Source organism: Corvus moneduloides, chromosome 8 (genome assembly GCF_009650955.1).
Source record: "Corvus moneduloides isolate bCorMon1 chromosome 8, bCorMon1.pri, whole genome shotgun sequence".
Lineage (NCBI taxonomy): Eukaryota > Metazoa > Chordata > Aves > Passeriformes > Corvidae > Corvus > Corvus moneduloides.
The window spans coordinates 25,415,710-25,440,014 of NC_045483.1; the positions used below are offsets into that span (position 1 = coordinate 25,415,710).

Genomic DNA, 24,305 nt, shown 5'->3' on the forward strand with positions numbered 1-24,305 from the left:
TATGAACTGCCTACTATATTTGTCTGTTTGTCTTCATGAGAAATTCAGTTCTTCTGCCTTTTTTTTTTTTTTTAGGTAAAGGTACAAAGAGCTTAAAAAAAAAGGTATAGCGTGGAACAAATACTTATAATTGACTCTATTCTGTGTGTCTTTCACCTGGTTAAATTTCCTTAGCATTGGCTAATACGCATTATTCTGCCCACTTTCCTCTAAAATTTAAATAAATTGAGTGAGTGCTTATTACTCCTTGGTTCATTATCACCCAGGCTCAGCATGATCAAGTCACAAGAGATGGGCAGGATAGGCTAGAAAAGAAGATACACACAAAAAAAGAAATTACAATGTTTCCATAAATGCCTTAAAAATGCTCTTTGGAACACATAGAAATAAATTGTGTTACAAAGAATATTTTGCTTCCCAACCTGTGGATATTGCATTAAGCTCCTACTTTGTTTCCAAGTCTATTTATAGTTCCTAGATTATGTGAAATCCTTATGAAATTGTTTAGTACCCATGGTTACCAAACACATTTCATAAAGTAACACAATTCTAATGCTGTGATATATCAGCAAGTTTTTTCCTCTTTTCCTAGCAGTAGGTTTCTGGTACAAATTCTCAGAAGTATAGATAATAAAATCCAAAAATATTTCCTGCATTTGCAGTAAGCTGTGTTTAACATTACCATTTCTGCATGGCTTTACTCTCAGCATGGTATTGAGGCACTTCAGAAGCATAAATGGTCTTGGCCTGCCTTGTGTTCCAATGAAATTTGTCAGTCTTTAGGACATGCCATTTCTGAAGAGAAGACAGCTGAAAAGCCTTCAATCCTAAATCTAAACAGCACCTAAGCCACATAAAACTCCCTTTTTACTGTCCTTTTCTGTTGCAAATGTAAACGGACAGCAGCAAGTGTTGCAGCTGTAGTAGTTGTAGTGTTAGAGGTCCTGTGATATTTTCTTACTGTGGTAGGATTCACACGTTTTTTAATGTTTTGTTCTTTTCATCTGATGATTCAGGAAACGTGTGAAATTGAGGCATGGATGCTGTGTCTTACAGGTTCTCTGTGATACAAATACAGGACTATTCACCAGAGACTTTCACAGCTATGCATGATACCCTGTGAAGGGAAGAAAACTGGCATAATTGACACAATACAGTGAAACTAAGGCTATTTCTCACTCCTGCTATTTTTTTTCTCCTTTTTAATGCATTAAGCCATTCTTTGCTCTTAGTTTTGTCCCTTTCCCATTTTGCCACCTCTGATATGTATCTCACATACAAGAATTGTGTGATGCCAATGAGCTATAACAGGAAAAAAATTGTATTTATAAACTGTCTTATTTACTCCTTTGCTGGTTTCTTCTAATGATCCCCTCATAGCCCTATGTATATATGTAACTAAATCAAGTAGCAAAAGCCAATATGACACCCATATGTGCCAGTAATTAGCAGGTACAGGCTGATTGCCATCAGAAGCGAGTAATGTTTTGGCACTAATGGGCCATTACAGTGAGAGGGCACGATAATCTCAGCACTTCTTTTCCACAGTAATGTCATCCTGGGCATTTTCTGCTCTTCTCACTGATGTCAGCTTGAAATACAATCGCAGCTAAGTCAGGTAATCCGCCTGATTGAAATCTGCTCACTAAGGAAAAACTGTTGGGAAAAGAAAGCATTTGGAGTAGTTTTAGTATTTCAGAAGTATGTTCAAATCATTTAAGGCTTGTATAGTTTTTCACTCCAGTCATGCTACTTGTTTGTTAAATAAAAGCTTACAGGGATCCATTCAATTCACAGGAGAGCTACAAAACTCTGATGTGTGAATCCATTCCTGTGAACCATTTATTATATTGTTGCAATTCATCTCCCCCTTCAGATCTGTGTGTTAGCTGATCAACACAATAATCGAAAACATATGTGAAATGCCGATTGCTCAAAATAGATTTTGGAAGGGGGGGAGGTAAATAGTTCTCATGGAGCTTTATTTCTAGAACATAGATTCCAGTTGCATTTTCTCATTTTCATAAGCAGTACACAGGGATTGGTAGGTGCTGTGTTTTTATTTTTCAGTGGATAAAAAAATTCTGTTCAGTTCTGTGCTGCCATTATTAGGGACTGGGAGGCTGAAGTTAAGTAGAGAGAGGATCATTGCTACTTCTGGCCCTGGCCTGGCTGTTTTCACAGCCTGTTAGATGCTGAGCCTCACCTGCAGCAGCAGCAGCTCCTCCTCCACCTTGCAGCCTGGAGTTTGGACCCAGGAGAGTTATTTTGTAAGGGCTTGTGCAGTGTGCCTTCCCATCAGGGGTGACTAAACAAACACCCACGATGGGAGTTGCTTAGGAAGGCAGAGACTATTTGTTCATGTCCTGCAAAATACATTATACCTGGGTTAAAGAGAATTTTCCCTACATTTTTTAGCCTGCCCCTGAAGCTTAAACAAACTTGGCATAGCTACAGCATGGAAAGTCTGCCTGTGGGAGGAAGATATCAGATATCTTGAGATACAGGATGCCAACAGCTGTGAACCTCACTCTTCATTTTATATCTGCCTTGGGAGCAGGCCGTGCAAGAAGACCAAAGCTGGCAGTGTGGAATGACTAAGCAGAAAGCAGGCAGCTGCTCAGAAAGTCAAAGTGGGGATGTCCAAATCACTGTGTGGTTGCACTGCATTCCTCACCCAGCCATGGAGCAGCTCTAATGTGAGAAACCTACAGCTGTGTTTGAGGAATTAGCACCCACTAAGCCGGGCAAAGGAGCTGTGGCCAGGGTGTGGTGGGCTGGTGGAGGCAGGAGGGGCTGGCTCCCTCCCCTCTTCCCCAGCTGCAATTGCTCTTTGCTACCTCCTCATTAAGACCTATTTCCTCATGAACTCCAAGTTATCCAAAACTGGAATGTGTTTGTGCAAATGCTTAGGATCTGTAAACCCAGGGCTGTGCTAAGGTGACAGCATTTGTGATCTGAGCCTCACAATTCTGTAGACAATCTGATCTCAGCATCTGCTGTGTGAGATAATTGGTGTGTCTTGGCTGTGTGTCTGGTGTTAGGCTGAGCAGAAAGATGAACACACTGTGCAGGTTAAGGTTAAGCCAAGAACAACATTTCCGTGAATATCGCTGGAAGTGAGTTTGTTCACAGCATGATCTTGCAAATGGGAAGCCTCCCCATGAATCATTTGCTCTCTTTCTTCCAGCTATTCTAAAGTTCCATGTAGCTTTGTTTCTTTTGTGATTGATGAGGAAAAAATGTCTATCACTGTGTTTACAGTCTCTATACACTATTCTAAATGTCACCGTCATCTGAGCCATGTGAGATCCCCCCCATTGTGCACCTACATGGCCAGACTCTCTCAACAAGCATTATTGCATCTGTTTGCCTCAAATGTGGCACTACAGCAAGTGTGACTAAACCTATGCCTACAATCACAGAGCAGCAGAAGAAACAGCGGGACAAACAGATCCTGAAGAAAACAGATCATTCATTGGAAGAGAAGTGAATGATGCCCACTTTGAACATGAGATATTTTATTTATAGTGATTTATGATTTAAAATCCATGTGCTTTCAGCATTACTTGCAAGTGAAAATAATAGTCATTGATATTAAAGACCTATCTGTGGACTCTCAGTTGTGCTATAATAACAGCAGGAGTGTCTATGTTCACGTGCAAAAGTGACCACGGGAAACCTTTCTTTAATTGTAGGAGCTTTTTAATGTCACTTCCTCTTTCGTGAATTGTGGCTGACCATGTCCAGATACTCATGGAGGCCAGTGCACTTTCAAGTAATCTTCCAGAATTTTGAAGCCAAACATATTGGAGTCTCAGTTGACTTCCTTTTGCCTTGGCACGAACACTGAGATAACTGTCATTGGAACTGAACATTTTAGTTTCAGATTTCCCTGTTCTACGAAAGGAAGAACACCTGTCTTACTGTGATCCTAGCAATTCTTAAAATCATTCTAGAGACACTTGTGCTTGGATGCAATTTCTACTATGATAACTGAGGTTTCATGAATTACTTGCAAACCTCTCTGAAGCTGTTGAATCTCTTTATTTTCTGTAGTGATTATTCTTCCTCCCTCTTTCTCTTCTCTTTCTCTTTTTTTTTTTCCCTGCCAAAGGGAAGTTCATTTTAAAGTCACATTTTCCAGCCATTTGTTGGGGAGGATGAATCCTAAAATACTAACTAGTTTAAACTCCTTTTTACAGGGCTCACTGCAAAGCCCATGTACAGCAAAGGATACTTGGCATCAGCTCTAACAGATTTCCGCTTGAGAAAACATTGTATTTTCCAGTAAAATGCTGTATCTCTGTCCTCTTTTTTTTCCCCCTCACTCTTCAGTCTCTCAATTTATTTTATTTTTTTAATTTTTTTTTTAATCTGGATGCTCTTTGGTTCACTTTTCTCCCTATTTTATTTTCTTCTTCGTGGGATTTGATCCCAGTAGAGCTGGGGTTCAAGCTGATATTTTAGGAGCAGAATATGACTGAAGTTCTCATTAACTAAAGTAAGTATATTCATCTCTTATTAAATATTCCCATACTCAAAGCGAAAATCTTAGTTTCACTTTAGATGTTGTTTACACTTATGTAACTTAATTGTTAAAGAAGAAGACAAAGACCTAGAAACTTGCTTTTTTCATACTTCACAGTATGAACAGCAGTTTCACACTGCAAATCATACTGCATAATACTACTGTTTCACACTATAAATCTGTAAACCATAAATTATAAATAGAGCCTATAGCTACATGTCTTGAGTGCCATGATCACATTTTTTAAAGTTTTTCCTATAGCAGTTTAAGACTTCTTCTAGAGTTTCTCCTACTGGTACTGCAGTAGGAGAAACTGTGGTGACACAGGTAGGTAGATGACTCCCTTCCTTCTGATGTGAAGCAGTGAGGTGCCACAGCTCAGTGGCCGAAAGCAGAGCTGTACAAGTGGGCCGTGCTCACAGGAGGTGTAACAATTGTCTGTGGGTGCTGATTTTGGCCTGGCCCACTGGCCTTTCAGGGCTCACTCAGTTATTTAATTTCTGCCTTCTGCAGGATTTTCAGTTAAAGGACTGTGCAGGCCATTCCACTACAAGGGTAAAGTGCTGACCACTTCAATGAAGCCTTGCAGCCTCTATGTGTGGCAGAGCATGATCTCTTCAGTATCATCAGCAAACTATGTGAGCTGCTCCCAGAGCAGATTTCATTTGCTTTCCAGCCATGAAAATGAAAGGTTGGTGGTAGTACACGAGAACTATGAAAAAGTACCAACAATGTAGGTGCATTGCAACAAAACCTGACCAAACAGACAGGGTTTTATCTCAAGTCTGATGGCACTGTTAATTTCTTCTTATCTGGCAGAATACACTCAGGATGCGTCTTGTTATATCTCTTACTAATTTTTAACCACTTCTAATTAAGGTTAGATTGGATTGTCATTGATATAAATAAATCAAACTCACTGTCCCAGGGAATATAGCGAAGATGCCAAAATTTCTTTGGACTAGAATTCATACTGGGACAGTTGCACAAAGTAATGGTAATGGATTATGACTAAGAGCAATTTACAGAAAGTTGCCTATATCATGTATGTCTTATATGAAATCGCTAGGTGAAATTAAGCTTACTTTGAAATAAGGAGCAGGTTTTCTTTTGGCTTTAATGGCAGAGCATTTCACCCATTATATTCTACAGCTTTTGAAATCAAAAGGGAAGACAAAGAATACAAAGCGGTTCTTATTTTTTTTTTAAACTGTCCCTCAGAAATCATTGACAAGCAGATTTCTCTTGGAAGGATGGCGGATGCAGGTGCACCACAGGTTTGTGCTTCAGTCTTTAGTGCTCTCTGGGAATACTGGTTTCATTTTCCTTTTCTCTGAGTTAATTTCTTTTTCTGTAAATGTCTTCTTTTCTTTTCAAAGCTTGTTGCAGTAAGGCTTCACTTTAATTATAGTGATCTATGATATAGCTTCTAATGAGTCTGAATGGCAGCAACTTCCCAAACACAGACGCTGCCTGCAAAAAGCCAGGCAAGTGTAAAACAGGTCCCTCTTTAAGACTTCAGGAGATTATATGCTGTTTTAGAAGCCCACTGTGCAATTACTTCACTTTCATCGTCACAGATGGCCACTGAAATCATTCTGTCTGATAGTGTTTGATGAAGCATTTAACATTTTGAATCACAGTGGACTAATACAATTCAGAATGAATCTTGAATATTTTAACTGGATTAAATGTCTGAGAATATTTTTGTCTCAATGTGCCATGCTTTTCTACTTCAAGAAAATCTCAAGCACTTTAAAGCCATAGTATTGAAAATGCTATTTGCTGCTGAAGATGCTATAGAATTATGAAAAGAATCCCACCTTTCCTTGGTGACTCTGGCTGTTCCTTTCTCATCATAAAGTATGTATTAGCTCTTTCAGGCAGCTGAACAGTCCCGTTGTCCTGGGCACAGAAAAGCATAAAATCACTGGCAATCACTTTGCCATTGTGTTTGGAGATTAAAGGACAGGACCTGACAAATGAGGCAGACCTTGAATCAGAAGAAGTAGCATCAGATAATGCAGCTAAACAGTATGTCTAGCACAGATTAGCTCGCAATGAATTCTTGGCCAGTCATTCCTCTGGCAACCTATTTGCCAAAGAAAGGTCTTGATTTATCTTTCAGATAGTATTGATTTTTATTTCTAATTCTGGATATTATTTTGTATTCAGTTTTAATTAAGATTTGTGATGGTCTTGTAAGCTCCCAGGAATGCTCAAAGAGCATATACAGTGCTCATAATCCAGAAAATTACCTGTGTGCTTATTCCTGTGGTTGTTCTTCTTACTCCAATCCTGCTACCTGAATAACCTCATCCTGGCAGCACATATTTGTATCAGTATCAGTTTTCTAATGTTAAAAGCAGTGCACAAAGATTTATGGGAAGGTCTTGGGATGACTCAACTCTTGGCTGCTGTCTCTGTAGCAGAAGGCTGTGGTTTCCATTTCCACCTCATGTACTAGGCTCATACCCAATGCTTGGCACTGCCTTTTGGTGATAGGGGGTGTTTCACGGAGGAAGATGTCATCCTGAACATGACATGATGAACTCAGAGCTATTGTTTCTCCATCTGGAAATGAAACCCCCAAGGAATACTTCAGACAGCTTACCTTAGGACACAGCCAAACGTTCCCAAAATCATTGCTGTGGCAATGCGTATGTGAGATGTTCAGCACATGACAACCACGTTTCTGCCTGAAGAGTTTTTGTCTGTATTGTTTTCATCAGTGTACAGCATCTGTTGTGGGATTTGTAAAAAACACAGATTTCTCTTAGCAGAGCAGACATTTTTCTTCTGTGCAAGCGGCAGGAGCTGTAGCAAGTCAGCTTTGCTGCTGCCTCTTCTTCCCACCTCTGGAGAGGTATATCCTTCCTGTTGCTGCAAGGGAGAAAATCAGTTGTAGAAGTCAGTGTGTGGCACCACTGGAGCATTTAAATGCGTCTGCCAAGGGAAATACTGCAGCTGATTCCATATTTTTCAGTGATAGGGAGACAGAAATTCTTTAATTATGGTGCATGATAGAGGTTGTTACAAGGGGCCAATATTGACAGCTTATAGTAAAGGAGCATGATGTACCTAGGGAAAACAGAAGACTTTTGGCTCATTATGATATTCTGCTTTTAATCTGAATTTAAAAAAAAAAAATCTCTTTCTGTTATCTGTGTCTGTCCATCTAACTCCATTACCCCAGCCTTTCTGCACTTCTCTGTAATCTTGTTACAGATTTCTGCTCGTTTCCTTCCTCCCCTTGTCAGAGAAGGAAAGAAGAAAAGGAAGAAGGAAAGAAATAAACCTTTCAAGTACTTTCTCCTTTTTCCTTTGGTTTGAAAAACATGGAAAATGCTTGTATGAGAACAGCCAAGGACCAGACTTCAGCCCTGTGTTTTCATTCTTTTCCGGGGAACACGGTGATGGTTATGAACTGATCTAGTCGCAGCCCATTAACAATCTTGTTCTCATACAGAGAGCTGATAGCAGATTTCAGACAGATTTGGGGTTAGATATACACAAAGAAAATGCTTTTGTTTGTTCTATTCTCTTTAGGCTGCATGCCACACTCTGAAGCACCAGCCTTGCCGATATCAGTGGTGAATTTGCCTCCCTTCACCACAAGTCTAATCTTAAAGACCAATTAAAAATGCAGTCTTGATGCTGATCATGCCATAATCAAACCTCTCCTGATGGGAGAGAGTTTTTAAAGTCCTTGCCAGGAGTTCCAGAGACAAACGGGACTCTCAGCCTTCGCTGCTTCTAGATAGTTGTTTATTAAGTCTTATCAGAGAAACAGAGTCACTAGTGTGATCCAGACATAGCACAGAGCAGGGAATGCAGGAGAAAGCAGAATTATCAAGATTACATGACCTTCTTAAAGGTAAATCAACCAGTGGTTAATAAAAATGTACATTATTTTTACTTTTCTACCAATTATTTAGTAACACAGCCAGGAACTGAGGAATTCTTTGTCCAGTCATCCCAAACTACTTTTACCGCAGAATATAGAGTAGTAGTAGAAGAAGAAGAAGAAGAAGAAGAAGGTTTGGAGAACACCAACAATCCTCCATTTTGATGGGTTTTGTTTTTATCTATTTACTACATTAACAAACCCAAAACCTCTACATTTTTCACCCTGTGACAATCTTACATAGTAGTCTATCACCTAATTTGCACCAGTGTCGTTTCTAGTTCTTCTCTAAGAGTAGGCAGTTTTTTCCACAGACAGAGGTCAAAAGCTGTGTTGTTCAGGGGGGTAAAAACCCTTCAAAACAGGCAGAGAAATATTCTCTGCACTCTGGGTTCCCACACAGTCTGAATGTATATAATGATGTCCTATTATCCCTAGGCAGGGGTTGCCAGGATCCTACCAAGGATACCATCATGTTCTAAAGCCCTGATACTCATCACTCACCTTGGAGAGCTGAATATTCCTCTCTGTCTGAGCTCAGAAATGACTCTTGATGTAATTTGGTGGAAAAACAGTTCTGAAAAGTATTTACAAGTAAGAATAAATATATTGCTTCGTACCATGACAAATATCTTGCATCTTTACAGGTGGTATGGATGTGAAAGTAAATTGGTTTGAAATCCTCATGACACAAAACTAAGTTGAGAACACTAAATTAAATTTTTCTTCCAGTCCACAGAAATAAGAGAGCATGCAACAGAGTCTGATATGTGAACAAAGTTGCCTATAAAATAGACTCCTCTCAGGGAATTTAAGTAGTTTTCTTCTTTAAGAAAAATATGGCAGTTAGATGCTCTGCCAAACTTTTAGTGGCTGAAAACTCCAAGATCTTTACAGAAATCTGGAAAGGAGCCATTTTGGAACATGACTTTTATCAATAGGGATTAGATAGAATGATCAAAACAAATTTAAAGTTTTAATAAACAAACAAGTTTCCATCTTCATTGCTTAGATTCCTATTTCCCTCTTACATAGGTAGTACTAAATTGCAGGTAGCAGGTGGGATTCTTGTTCTTCATTGGACTTTAATATCACTTCACATATATTTAAAATTTATAACAGGTCTCATGAATTCAAATGAGATGCCACAGTCCACAGATAAAACTGCAATAACAGTTATGCAGATTTTAGAAAATAGCCAACTCCAGGTGTTGGCTCATGAATATTTATACACATCAGTCATCAAGGAAGCAAAATACAATTTGGACCTGATCCTGTTCCCAATAAAATGGATAAAAACCACCCAATACTAGAAACAATCCTTTAAAAGAAATCTGACAAAAAAAACAATTTTTCCCCATCTCCATGTGTATCCCCAAAAATGGGGTGGGGTCAAGGGATCAGAAAAAGAAAAACATGTTTTTGCTTTTTTTATTTATTGAGATGGTACTTATTTTTCCTCAGTTTGGAATATATTCTTATCTAAATGCATGTAAGCAAAGCTATTTTTCACATACAAATTTTTTAAATTGTGTCACAATGTTTGAACTTAAGCATATATTCTTTGCATGATGGATTTCACGAATAAAAGTAATCTCTGTGACACCTATGAAAGGAAATACATAAAAACAATTTAAAGTCAGTAAAGATTTTATTTTAGTTTTATATAGCTGGAATACAGCCAAATGGATTTTTCTCACTTAAAAAAACCCCATTAATTCAAACTGGGAAAGTTTCTATTCCAAAAAATGGTATTTGGAGTGTTGAAGGGAAGCGGAAAAAAAGTCTCTAACTGAAATGAGATAGATACAAATACCTGGTAAAGTATGAGCTCTAGGTCAGATTCTGACTTTATTTGCACCTTTGTACATACTAGGATATTTCCATTCAGTTACATTGTTAAAGATTTATTTCATGGCACTGAGACCAGGATCATTCACATGAATGCCTGACAAAGCTGAAGAGACAGTTTGACAGACCAGGAAAATAGGACCAAACCCAGGCTTTATACAGAACTTACATTTTCACTCTTTCCTCAGTTCTACATTTGTGTCCTGAAAACAAAATTCCATGAACAAGGAAGACAGTCAAAAGGGAACAGAAAATGCTTGTGGCAATATAAATAATGTAAACAAAGGTTCAGGAAACATGATCAATTGTTTAGAAAGACTCAAATCTGTTCTTTTTTTTTCTAGTGACCATGGATGACAGGGGAAGTCGTGTGTTCTATTTCTTTTCCCAGTAGTCTGTCATTGTCCTGCATTGGCAGGTAAGGTTTTACCTCATGATAATCAGTCTGGGAGGTCTTCTCTGCGTTCCAAGCTAAAGACTGGTACTGACTTGCAAGATACTGTAAACAAGTGCAGTAGCCAGCAAAATCAAAAAATAGTAGCTTCTCATCTGTTTGTTTCAACATGACAGTTCTCTGGCAGTGGAGAACAAAAAAAAATTGATTACATGAGGTGAGAGGACCGGAGCTATGCACTCAGAATTTTGTATGTGTTCAGTAGCCTTTAGCATTCTAACTTGTGTCAACTTCCAAAACTGGCTACAGTTCCAGGAGCAATATTACTTGAATAAAACACATAAATATAGGAAAATTTTTTTGCAAATATGGCAGAAGTGATACCTCAGTTCACAGTGGCTTGTTTTGAGCACTTACTATATGAGAGTTTTTTAGTAGCCTTTATGTATTTGTGATGAAGACTTTGAATCCCAGAAGATTTACGGAAAACACTTAAGGATGTTATTCCATTAGTGTTCCATTTAAAATATTTCACACTTAATTAGGCAAGAGAAACAATATATGACTTTAGAGTTTAAATTTTAAGCTGGGTATAGTCACGGTGAAAAACTAATGCTTTGATGGAAAAAGAATTATCTTGGGAATTATTTGTAATATGCAATAGGGCCAAAAAATAATTGTTAAAGTTCTGGTTTAAAGGAAATACAAGAGGACATAAATAAAAATTCTTTCATATGGAGGATTGAACAAGAATGATAAGTAGGCTGCCCATCTGGATATCTTGTAGGCAATTCTGCATTCTCTTTCATTTATTTTCATTAGATATATTTTTAGCACAGAATGCAGTTCTTTTGCTGAGCATAGTGTTGCACGGGTAGGGGGAAATGTCCAGGTGACACATGACAATGTCATTACTTTATTCTGGGCAACTGTGTAAGGAAGGGCAGCCAGTTTTCCTCACATGGTGTCCAGACTGAAAATCAGGTACAGGCAACTTGACATCGATCCCACACTTGAGAAGGGATTGATATCAGCTGGAACAAGTGGCATAGAGGAGTAGAAGATGGCTGCTTGCAACTGCTTGCAACTTAAGAGCATGACGGGGGCCTCGTCTGTCTTTGGATATCAAGGTAAAACCAGGCAGTGTCAAACACCATGGGGTGTCTTTACATCACCAGGGAATGTGCTTTGTATCTGCTTAGTCACTGTAACTGCTAACACGAGTTTGCAATATCTAGGGAAACAGCTCAGTGCATATTAATTTCTTGGAATCACCCAAATTAAAGCAGAAAGTACAATCAGCTTTCTATGGACTCAAGCAATTAAGACAAATTTAAATAGATTAAATACGTCTGTCTGTGCTTAAGCAGAACAGGGATTAGGACTTAAATGTAACAGCATAACCCTTGTTCAGCTGTATGTCAGGCACAGCTTGGAGCTCTGTGCTGCATAAAGATTAAAATTCATGCAGAAGTATTGCTAAGAGAGGAAAGACATTTTAATTCTTATCGTCTAATTAATTAACAACTAAATATGACATAAAGACAGCATAAGAGAAGGAAAGGGTGTGAGCCATTTGATACCCCCGCACTTTGCTGCTATAACAGCGTCATCTTCATTTACAGTTTCATGACTCTGCACTGCTTGAGTTTAAAATTCACAGTGCACAAGGCTTGTAATGGAACCTAGTGAAATTCGGTTCCCAAAATGAAGTGGGGATGACAGAATGTGTGCCACGTTCAGATTAGAGACTCAGACGTAAAACAGTCCTTCAGAGAGACCACAATGTTCTGTGTGAAAATCTATTTGAAAGGTACCAGCAGTACATTTCATCAAAACAGTGGTGCTGGAGACTGCTCTGTGCTCCAGACACAGGACACAGGTGTACTAATGAAGACAAGCTTTGTACTGTCCCCAGCAATGTGCTTTAACTCTGACACGGAACTGTCACAAGTGGATCTGCAATAAATTTCTTTGCAGCAGCAGCATAATTGTGTTTGAGGGAACATCGGTCAGGGCAGGACGGCAGTGTGGGTGTTTCATGAGTTTAATCTGTATTGTTGAGGTTAGAAAGCACTGCATAATTTGGAGCCAAGAAATCTAAGTATTAGTAAGCTGAGGGAGAAATCCCAATTTTTTCTGACTGTTACTAAAACCTGGCAGCGTCTAAGTTGCCAGCAGGAATGATATTATATATAACATATATATAACCACTCATGGCAGGGAAGCAGGTCGCACACAGACAATTAATCCCTTCTCAACCCCGTTGCTGCTGGCCCAGACTGGTGTGCACCGCTGGTTTCTCCCTCCGGTTTCTCCCGCTGCTCGGCACAGCGGCTCTTCCAGCCGGGAACGGCTCCAGCATCGCTCCCGCAGGGCAGCGGCATCGCCTAGCCTCCCAAAGAACAGCCTGCGGGAACCATCGGGGCGCAGTTTCCTGCTCCGGGAGCTGCCTGCGGTGGCCGAGGCGATGGGCGGCAGGAGCCGGGTGCGGAACCGCGGGGCTGCCGCTCCCCCTCGCGGCCGCAGCCCCGCCTGCTCCGCTGCCCTGCGGGAGCCGCTCCCCGGGGACGCCCAGCGCTCGGGCTCCGGCCGCCTCCTTCTCCGCAGTGACCAGCACGGGTGTTTTCAGCTTCTCTCCCAGCCCGCTTTTCCCCGGTCCTGCCTGATGGCAGCAGCAGGAGGCCCGGAGAAAATCAAGCCGGTGTTTTGCAGACCCGAATGCAGGAATTCGCCCTTGCGTGCTGAATAAACACTCTGAAGAGCTTAATTACCGCCCGGTCACGTTCAAGGGATGCTTCAGCCCAGATCAACTGTACTTCCCTTTCCTCCTCATCTTCCACCACTGCAGACTCGTCTGCTGAGTGTTTTGATGGCATTGATCTGTTTTGCTCACACCTGTGTTAATCTGTTCCTCCAGCACCTTAGCAGGCATACAGAAGCGATTTCAGACCATTACCATGTTGGATTGTGGAAGCATAAAAACTGCAGCGAATCCAAGAGCATTGTGAGAAGTGTGGTAGAGAAGTTTGTTGTCAAAATTTTAATCTGATAAAGGAGATGTTACTTTGTACATTGTTTAAATATGTATTTAAATTCAAAGGGCAACTAGATATTCTTGGGAAAAACAAACCAAAAACAGTTCATAAACTAGCATATCAGAAATTCATGTTAATTTAGTAGGCATTCCTGTCTGTACTTCTGGTTCTCAAGGGGAAACTATGACATAATTTGATTGAAAGGGGGAAAAGTGACAGATACAGAACTTTTTTGTTTTATATTAAAGGCCGGGCATTAAAAGCATCCCAGGAAAGCATGGCATCCTGCAAAAGCCTATGGGAAGGCAAAGGGGGGAAAGTTACAGAAAAATATGGGCAATACCCCAAGAGAATGTATATGAAGAAATAGCAGAATATAAGGGAAAGTCAAACAAAAACACACACAAAAAAATTTAGGTGTTTTAAATTACTGTCAGCAACTGGTCTTTAGGATACTCCATATGTAGAAATTTTAAGTTTTCCATATTTATCTGACTATTTATCCAGTTTCAACATGAACCTTAGTTACTACTTGCAAAATGACTTTTCTATCAATATAATAACTTACATTTGTTTTATGGATTTAATTTTCTCCTTTTCTTTCCACAGTGACTTGAAGCTAGTGCTCTAAATATCCTTGGCTCCAAAGTACAGAGAGCTATCTTGATATTTCTTCTGCCTATGATCATCTCTGCATACTAGTTAGAAGCACTGTAAAGACAAGTTTTATAGGAAAATCTTATATTAGATGAGGAAGAAGCCACAAAACCTCTGCCAGGCTGTGAATGTCTCCTTCTAGAGGTGATCAGGAGTTCTGATGAAGTTGATGGAGGTGATTCTAGGTGAGCAGATGAGAGATTCCTCCTGAGCCAAAACAGATCCTCTCTCACTTTCACCACTCTGGTTTTCTGTCTACAGCACATGAATGTATGCTTGAACACATATGTTGTACTGAACACAAATGAAGGGAGAAATATTTTCCATAGAATTCTGGTAATTGTCTATAGAAGCAAGAAAATGAAGGGATTTTGGATGAATGTCGTACTGTACTACTACTCCGTTGTTTTTACTGGAATATTTTTATTCCTTGGTTGTGCTTGAAACTTTACAGAGTGTTCATGGTGAAAAATCAAGAATGATTAAGAGAACAGATCAAAGCAAGCATATTTTTTCAGGAGTGAAGTCATCCACAGTCCTTTGATAGAGTTTGTTAGTACATGTGTATGTGCAATTTTGGATGCCATGGCATTCAGATATTCTTCCCTTCAGTTTTATGAGTTTTCAGCTTATGAGTTTTTCGGTTTAATTAATGGCTTTTATTAAATACAATACACTAAGTAATAGATTACGTCTTTGTTCTCTAGATGGCTAGAATAATGCCTAAAATTTAGCAGCAGTATAATTTCCTTCCCTACCTATCTCAAGTTCAATTCAAATTCTATTTTTGAGATATGTAACAATTTATGGTAATTGCATTATAGTAATTTAAACTGTAATTGCTTTAATCTCATGTGATCTAGATGCATCTAAGAAAGATAGTTTGAGTTACAAATTTTGGTTTTTGATATTGAAAATAATGGAAACTAAACTGTAAAAGTTTTTTTCATACTACTTTTATGGCTAGCTAATGCTCTCTGTTAGATTGGTATTATTTGAACTGTGCTTAGAATTTTATAAACTACCACTTAATATATAATTAACACAGGTATTTTTCTGAGTCCTCATAGTCATAGAAACTTGTGTTTAGGTTTTTATTTTGTCTGATAATAAAAAAAAGGGAGGGAAATATTGGGCTAAAGCCTGTATTTGTGATGAGAGATAGCTAATGTTTTCATCAACTTTATTTTCTGCTCCATAATTTCAGGTAAAAGACACATCTAGAAACTCCTGATAACCTCACAAATTTGTGGCTTTAGAAATGCTCAAGAACCAGGGAAAGTTACATGCTTTTATTGTGGAGACTACAGCTTCCTAACAGCTATCTCATTCCAAACCAAGACTGGGAGGAGAACATAGAAAACAAAGAACCAGTTAAAAACTGAACATGTTATTTTTGTGTTAAAACAAACACAGAGTATTGAAAAATGATTAAGGGAATTGCAATGAGAAGGGTGAGTATTTTAGCCTTTTTGGCTTCTGCTAACTTGCATGGTCCCCTGGTAGGACTTGACACAGAGTATGAGAAATACATGAGAGGTCTCCACAAACAGTTCAGTCTCCAGCATGTATCTCAGTATGGACACTGGCTGCATTTTAGTGAGCATAATTATTTTTCAGCCAGAAAATTCTGCATAGCAATAGCGTCATAGCAGATCTGTTGGGTTTGGGTTTCACTGAATGAATAAAAAGAATTGTTTTCTGTAATTGGTTTCCCTATCCAGCAGGTTGGTTGGTTTGTGTCGGTTTTTAACAAACGTCATTCTGATCCATTTGTGTCTCCTTACATTCGAGCAGCTGGAGCACTGATGTAGGGATACATCAGGCACATTTTGGGTTCTCTCTGTAGCACTCATGCAGTTGTTACTGCTGGGTGGTCACTGGTCTTCCTCGGGGCATTTGGAGGCTGCAGCAGAGCTGTGAAGAGAGTCAGGACTCCAGCCAGGAGCTTTCTGCTGTGCTCAGGGAGGAGTGAGGGTGTTGGTATCCCATATTCCATTAGTATTAAGATGAAGTGAGCAGGCAGCATTGCTTTAAACACAAAATGTGCTCTCTTGCCTGCCCTGGCTGCCTTTCTGAATTCCCCCTGATGTTTGACCAAATTATTTGGATCCATTCACCCTCCTACACTGATATGTTCCCCTAAGATTTCTACTGTTTCATGAAGCATGTAACTATGACAGTTGAACTTCAGAGCAGTATGGGAGTTTATAGAAAATTAATCAAAGGAGTATTTTTGTTTTGTGTTTAGAAAATTGTTAAAATTTTTAAAATAATACCATGAGCTTCTGGCCATAAGTCACCATTTTTTTAGTGCCTAAGAGGGAAAATAATGAATTGATTTGTATACATAAAGGAAATATTAGTGTGTTGAAGTATATCCTGCATGATGTACGTAGCTAGATATATGGCCAATGAGCTACTTATTTTAGATAAGTATTGCATATATTTTATGCTAATTATTTGCACAGAGATTAATTCTATCAGAGGCTAATTAACTAATATCTTCAAATAACTTGGGCTCAGCATTCCTAATATCACTATATTTGGTTTCATGTCAAGAGATTGATTGTTATGCTTTTTTATGAAGAAAAAATACCAGAAAAACAAATCCTACATAATGTAGTCACAGATGCTGAGGTCAAACACCTGCAGTATGACAGACAAAGGAAGAGATCTGATATCTTTCTAATAAAGAGATAACTGTCTTGTTTCCTTCCAAGGTAGATCATTTATTCATGACACAAAATTTAGGGAGTCCAGTAGTGATTGTTTCTTTTCTTAGTCAGTCAAGAACAAAATCAGTGGGTTTAACCATATTATTTTTTTATGCAAAATGGCAACAGATATTGTAACAAATATTCCAGCATTGCATAGTTTTGTACCAAAGCCCAAACAATTTTGAACTGTTTTACAGATTAGTTTGTAATATGTTCTTTCTTTCACTGGAGGGGTCAGAGGGCTCAGGATGACCAAGTGTCATCTGGGGCAGCTCATTGAAAAATGAAAGAAAATGATGAGATTTTAACTTAATAGTCTCAAATAATTGTGGTGTCCACCACAATAAGGCAGTTCCTGCCTTCTGATTCTATTGAAAAGAAGAACTGTACTTGAGAAGGTTTGTAATACCTCATGGCTCCCCTGCTGAGGATGACCCCAGCTGATGCATAGCATGCAGTTTTAGGAGAGAGCTGACTGCGAAACGTTCGAGTAGCCTTGTACAGACAGCTGCCACAGCTTTGCCTGTGCAAAGGGACAAAAGAATAAAGGTTCCTTCATTCATATGCCTTATAATCTTGGTGTATAAATATAGCTGTAGCATATGTGTGTCTTTTCATTATCACCACTCACTTATGCCATTGCTACCTATTATGTGGTGAGGTTTTTATCCTCTATAAGCCTTCTATTCTCTCTGTGACTTTGCAAATGTACTTCACAATGCTTTGAAGATTAATCCTATAATTAAAGGACATAGTTAAATAATGAAATTCTGGCTTGCTTATACATGTACGATCTTCAACCATTAAATTGCATCTAAAATCATATTTGAATTAAAGAGACAAAGTGCCAGCAAGTATTTTCAAAAGAAGGATTTACAGCTGCTGATTCAGGTAAACATGAATGTCGTATATTATGCTTTGTCTGGAATACACTTCATTTAAGGCGTAATGTTTAATTCATCTCTACTATTTTTGTATGGCAATAGAAACACCTCTCCTCATTATTAAACAGAAAAGGCTTCATTTTCCCAGTACATCAGGGTAAGAAACCACCATTGATTGAAGAGGCAGTGATATGTGCTGAATCAAAATCTAAATATCCTACAGCAAAAATTACTCCAATCCCTATTTGATGCATTGTCTATAGACAAGCCAGTCATAAGATCATTCAGGTCCTGTTTCTTCAGTTCCCAATTTGCTCTGATACCTGCCTTTATTTGAGGAAGCTGTCCCACATCTCCTGCCATAACAAAGTCATCCTGCTGGCTGAGCAATAATAGACTAAACAATCCAGCCTGCTGCCAGAATTCAGCAAGGCACAGATGGAAGTTACAGTCATCAGATGTTTGAGCAGCAGAATACCCTGCTTGTCCTCATTTGTATTGAAGTGTTTCACCTGGGGGATTACTTTATCCACTTGATCTTTCAGTTTTGGCTTGAAATGGAACCCTGGTGATGACTTTTTATAGTTAATGGTCCATCTAGGTTTGCTAGGACTTTCCTTAATTTGCAGCCATGGGAAAAAGAAATGATGTGTTAAGCTCAAAATATTAATTCTGTCCTTTTTTTTTTTTAAGATAAAAGGATTTATCTGATAGAGTTCTATAGGAGTACTGAGTGAAATAGTGTCTATCTTGTGAGTAAAACCCTGAGGGTAGAATGGACTGAATCACAACAAATGTTTCACTGACTACCAAAATACCTGCAGGAAGCATGACCTTGTTGAGTAACTGAGCAGTACATGTACTTTTGATTAAAGTCAGCAATATCACATGCATTACTTAGAAATGGTTGAAAAAAAGTACTGTAATGTACCAACTCTGCACAAGTTGTATAGGGTAAGGAGGAATTTTGGGCAAATGCAGGGGAGGGAAAAGAAACAGTGGAAAGAGTTTGACGGAAAGGGTTCTACTGAGTCTGAGGCCTTGATTGGAGAGGAGGGGATCAAGAGAGAGTTTATAAGCTGTGGCAGGTAAAGCTGGTCAATGACCCAAGGAATATGGGCCCTGCCCAAAAGGTCTTGGCCTCAATACAGCTCAGAGAGCCAACATTGCTGAGCTATTTCAGTCATATAAACTGTCCTGCACAGATCTCTCTCTCTTTCTTTCTCATTCTCTGCCTGGAAGAAGAAGCACTATTTTAGTTGCCCTATGTGATCTTTTGCTTTTGTCAATCGCTGCTGTAAGGTAGAATAAAGAATTGAGAAGCAGTGTCCTTTCTATGGAACAGAAAGCAACAATCTTGTAATCTCCATTTGATATCTGTTGGTAACTGGAAATAGAAATTGGGTGGTCTTTCTCTTCGAGTTTAGGGAAAGGTGCTGGACTGCCAAGATTTACTCTTGGTACTAGAGTTTGTTCTCCTGGGTTTCTTCTGAAAAATTCCTGTTACTGTAAACTCAGCTTTCCCACTTCCTAATTACTACACTTAGTAAGGTCAGGTTGTAGCCTGGTTTGTTACATGGAAAGCTATATATTTAAGATTTCTTAAAGGCTGTCAGAGGCTGAGAAGTATAGAAACAGTTCCAGTGGAAAACATTTGACAAGAACAGTGTTAAAGTCTGTTCTTAAGGGTCAGCCGTTGTGATAACCTAGGGTAATGAGATTTTGTCAAAGCATAAGCCTTCTAGCAACTTACTTATTGTCTACATGCATTTATGTGTATTAATATACATGCATATATATCCATAATTTTTCTTTTTTTAATCTTTGTGCATCTTTAGAACAGGGTGTGAAAGGAAGGAGGGGGGACAGGCAGGGGATCGCCCTCTTCAATCCCAGTGTAGTCCATGTTTTATTCAGAAAGGGTATTAACAAAAGAGCTAATTTAAATGAGAGTAGCAAACCCACACCAATTGAAGTACATTGTACTGAGGACAATTTTTAGGAGAATCTGTGACCTTTGTAAATAATTGTTCTTCATTGCTGAAAAGCCAGATGACATACAGAACAACCTGCCGCACATGAAGCAGCAATCAATGCAGGGTGCTTTTTCCTTCTTTCCTGGGTCAACACTAAACTTTCCATTATTTTTGGTCTCTTTTGTGGTCATAACTTCAAGTATAGCAGGTACCATTCCTGCCTACTGTAACCTGGCACAGCTAAGACACCGAAGCTCCTGTTAATTCACCCATAGTGTACGTGTACACATGCCTGTGTATCAATGAAGAGCCTGATTCTAAGGCAAGGGGTTATTTTGAGGATCTTTCAATACAAAATTTGAAAATTACTTGTCTTTTATCTCTCAATTAAGTTTTTTAAAGATGAAGCAGTACATAACTTGCCCAAGTCTTGTTTCTTAAAACATTTGCATTTTAGATATGAGCCATGGAGCTCTTTTTATGCAGCCATTGCAGTATGTGCTCATACCTTGTTTTGAACACTAGCACTGGTTTTTAATTCTTCTCCTTTCCCATATTTGTGCTATTAAAACAGAAAACTTGAGGCATAAATGACTGTTAGAGCTGGTACAAAATTATTTATGGGATAAGTATGCATTTGTGACTGCCAAGCATAAATATTGCAGAAATCTTGGTTTTAAAGCATGTGCATGAGGCTACAAACACAGCAATTCATTTTCTTAAAAATAACTGCCTACCTAAAGATTGTGGTTGTACAAATAGCTCTGTACCATGGAAATGACAGGACAGGAGTAGGATGTTCCAGTGTTTAAAATGTGCCCTACATATTATAAATTATTTAGGGGGCAAATTCAACAAAGTGGCTCTTTGTACAGACATGAAACAACAAAGTTCAAATCTGAGGAAGTGTTCAAACATTTAGAATTTAACAGGACCTGTCTGAAAGACCAAAGGAATAAAAGCCGTATGAGTGCTGGAAATTCTGTTTGTATGTGTGCAAATAATTCCTGGTGTAGATGTTCAGCTTCCCCTTAGGCGTTTTGAAACATGTATGTGCCTTATGTTGCATCAGGACACCCTGGTTGCAAGCAGCAGCTGAATGATACTGCTGCCACCAGTTTCACATCCTCCTGTCCTCATGCAGTCCCTAAAGGATAACTGCCAGCCCTAATCCTGCTCAGACTTTCAGCCAGCCCAGTGTTTGTGTATTAATGAAGACGTGGGATGGGTCGCTTTAAAGGAGAAATGATATATTTGAATATGCAATTATTTATTTTATATTTATTCATGGCTCTAACTTCTTAAGTTGATCCCAAGGATTGCTATTTAAATTATGTAGTGCTATAAACCTGTTTAAATATTTTGCTCAAGAATACATAAATAGTAAAATACATTGCTGGCATATTCTGATTTCATCATCATAAACACTCTTCTTGGTGTCAGGAAATTATTAGTAGATTTTTATTTGAGAACTGTTTCTGGCTAATGTAAAGCTGGCTGCCTGAGTTTTAATGTCTTGTAACCTGCTAAAAAACTCAAGTAAGCACTAGACTTCAACCATGTCATCATGGTGGTGTTGTAGCTGCTTAGAGGCCAAAGTACGTTTCTTTAAACTAGAGTCTCCTCAGTGTTTCTTTAATGTCAGTGACTTCACACATGGCATAACAGAGGTCGTAAATCTAGAGCCACTTTTATTAGACTGTTAGCCTACTCTTGCAAGGTCTTCGAACAGGTTAAAGCAGAACTAGAAACTCTCCAGGTTTCCCTGAAAATACTATCCCTGATGAGAAGATGATTTTAAACCTAAATCAGATATGAGAGTAATATAAGGAAAAAATAGGAGGTTAAGATCTAATCTACACCTAGTTCTAACAAACGTGTTAAAAATAAATTCAGGCTTGTCATTTCTGTCAGATTTTAGAAGGTAGAAACTATTGTGTTTAGAATCTCTGTAACCAGATATATGAAGGCAACCTGTAAAGCACTATCTCCCCTGAGGCCACAGGAATGACTTGGGGTCAATATTCTACTCTGATAAACATGTAGGAGAAGACCTGATTTTTAGGTGCCTGAGTAGTTCTGGCTTCATATACTGCCAAGATTTTTATTCCTTTTAAACTGGGTTAAGAAAAATCAGCTTCTCTGTCATTTTTCAAAACCTTTATGTTAGGCCTCATAGTTACTGAAACTGAGTTAGTAACTTGGCACACCCTGCTTTTATTAATCAGGGCTCAAGGACTAAATCATTGCAATTTAGACATATGTGGAAATAGTCAGAAGACACACCTGAAATCCTCTAATGAGTAGTTGTCGTAGACAGCCTTATAAAGCCCTAATAATATTTTGATTATTCAGCTCTGATGTTTCTGAGTACTGGGCTATCAATTAGTGAAATCATAAAACCTGATATTTTGATCAGGGAAAAATCGTGTATGAAACTGAAAAGAAGCATCATCAGTTCCTTCACTACTCTGCTGTAGGTAGTGATATCTCTGTTGAATGTCTTCCACAGAAGCCCATAATTAAATATTTGCTTTATACAAAGATGATAAAATGACAACGGAGAGTGGGTAAAAAATGCTGGGAATTCCAGAAGGGATCTGAAGACCATGAACTTGAGGAGAATATATTGCAGAAGAAAAATCTTTTCTGTTTGCATTTCAGATTTTGTATTTAGTGCTAAGTACAGCATCACTCAAATTGACTCTGACAGAGGCATGAGCCAGAGTTCCTCTATTCCATAGAAATATTTTCCTTGCTTTCATTATACTTTTGATTCCCCCCAAATGTAGAATGTCTGTGGGCAGAACTTTCAGAAGCGTTGTTGCTGGTATTATCTAATACTCTGGAAGCCTGATTATGACATACATTTGGTCTCTGTTACACCATGAATTAGGCATATCAGTTAATTAGTTATCAGCTGCTGTTTTTGCTTTGGACAATGTGTTTATTTACCATGAAAAAAAAATTAGATTATTTGTTTAGAATAATTAGTTAAATGTACCTAGAATAAAGTGGCATGTGGGAGGAATTTGAGATCATTCTACTAACTGCTTAGTGGCTAATGGGAGGTTGAACTCCAAAATTATTTCTGCTTGACACTTCTGCAAAGCAACAAAAATCATGGAGTAAATAACTGACTGCACTCTCTGCCTCTGATTTTCGTTTTGTCTTTTTTCAATGGAGCTGCATTCAAAAAAAGGTTTGGTTTTTCTTAAATTCAGAATCTGTATTTATATAGATAAAATTCTGATGATGTATCTAGTGTAATAATGTTAAATTTGACGTAATAGGTGGCACCCATTAAGTGTATCTGAAATAACCCATATTTCTGGTCTCCTGATTTACAGAGGATATGTTAATGTTCACCATCTTATTATTGAGAGTTTAAAATTCTTTTCTTGACATACATTGGAGTCATTCACACAAAACAGCTTACCTGTGCATGTCTACCTCTTTTCACAGTCAGGAAAATGGATTTGTATTTGAGAGATCCAGTCTGTATGGTTTTTGGCTGCTAATTACAAAATCAGAAGCTTTGAAATTGGATTTTAGTGCAGTTCTGTTTGAACAAACTTGCTGAATCCAGAGCAACTGTGAGCTCAGATGCAACTGGGCATTACCTATAGCTAACAAGTAAAACAGCAAAAAGGGCTATCGAGACAGGATTATAAGGGCTGAATTTTGCTTTCACTGGAGCTTTAATGGCTTAGCAGAAACACCCCCAAAATTATCAGTTAAAGCCCTCATCAGAAGCTCATCACTCAATGAATAAAGGCTTCCAAGCATGTTGGACATCTGCCCCATCTCTGAAGTTCTCCTATTTTCAGGGGACTTCACAGACCCTTAGCTCTGAGCAAGGGGAAAAGCACCTGGGAGTACTTTCAGGCCAAGGCTCTCAGTGTCATGTGCTGGAGCCTTAGTTTACCACTGTGGGTTCCTGCATTTTAGTCAATTTTTACAATTAAAGTTTGTTTTAATGGCCTCTTTCTTAAGGGGTTTATTTAAGAGCTGCCCAGGAGCATTCATTTTATGTATTAAAAAGCAGGCATTCAAAATAAGAAGTGATGATCAACCCCCTTTGATTTAATATAGTTACCTTATGGAGCATGAGCAGCTAAAGAGAGCCATCAGCTCTTACAGTAATTAGGTCATTAACCCCGTGCAGGCCAGACTGAGCAGTGCTGCTGCACCCAGTGCTGAGCACTTCAGTCCCAGGAACCAGTGACAGCCTCAGCACTGCAAACACGTACCAGGCTGTGTTCCTGCTCAGAATGCAGAGCCAGGCTAAGACAGCAGAAAAACAAAGGAAATGGGCGTCAAAATGGATACAGGTACAATAAAGAG

General features: G+C 38.7%; 1 protein-coding gene across 1 annotated transcript in view; it reads left to right on the forward strand.

The window, feature by feature from the left end:
- Nucleotides 1–10,618: 10,618 nt before the first annotated feature.
- The window catches only part of SFTPD (surfactant protein D), a 49,128-nt gene continuing 35,441 nt past the window's right edge, over nucleotides 10,619–24,305 (forward strand). Inside the window, exons 1-2 of the mRNA XM_032116930.1 lie at nucleotides 10,619–10,707; nucleotides 14,331–14,563. The gene's annotated coding sequence lies outside the window, so the exon portion shown is untranslated. The remainder of the gene's footprint in view (nucleotides 10,708–14,330; nucleotides 14,564–24,305) is intronic.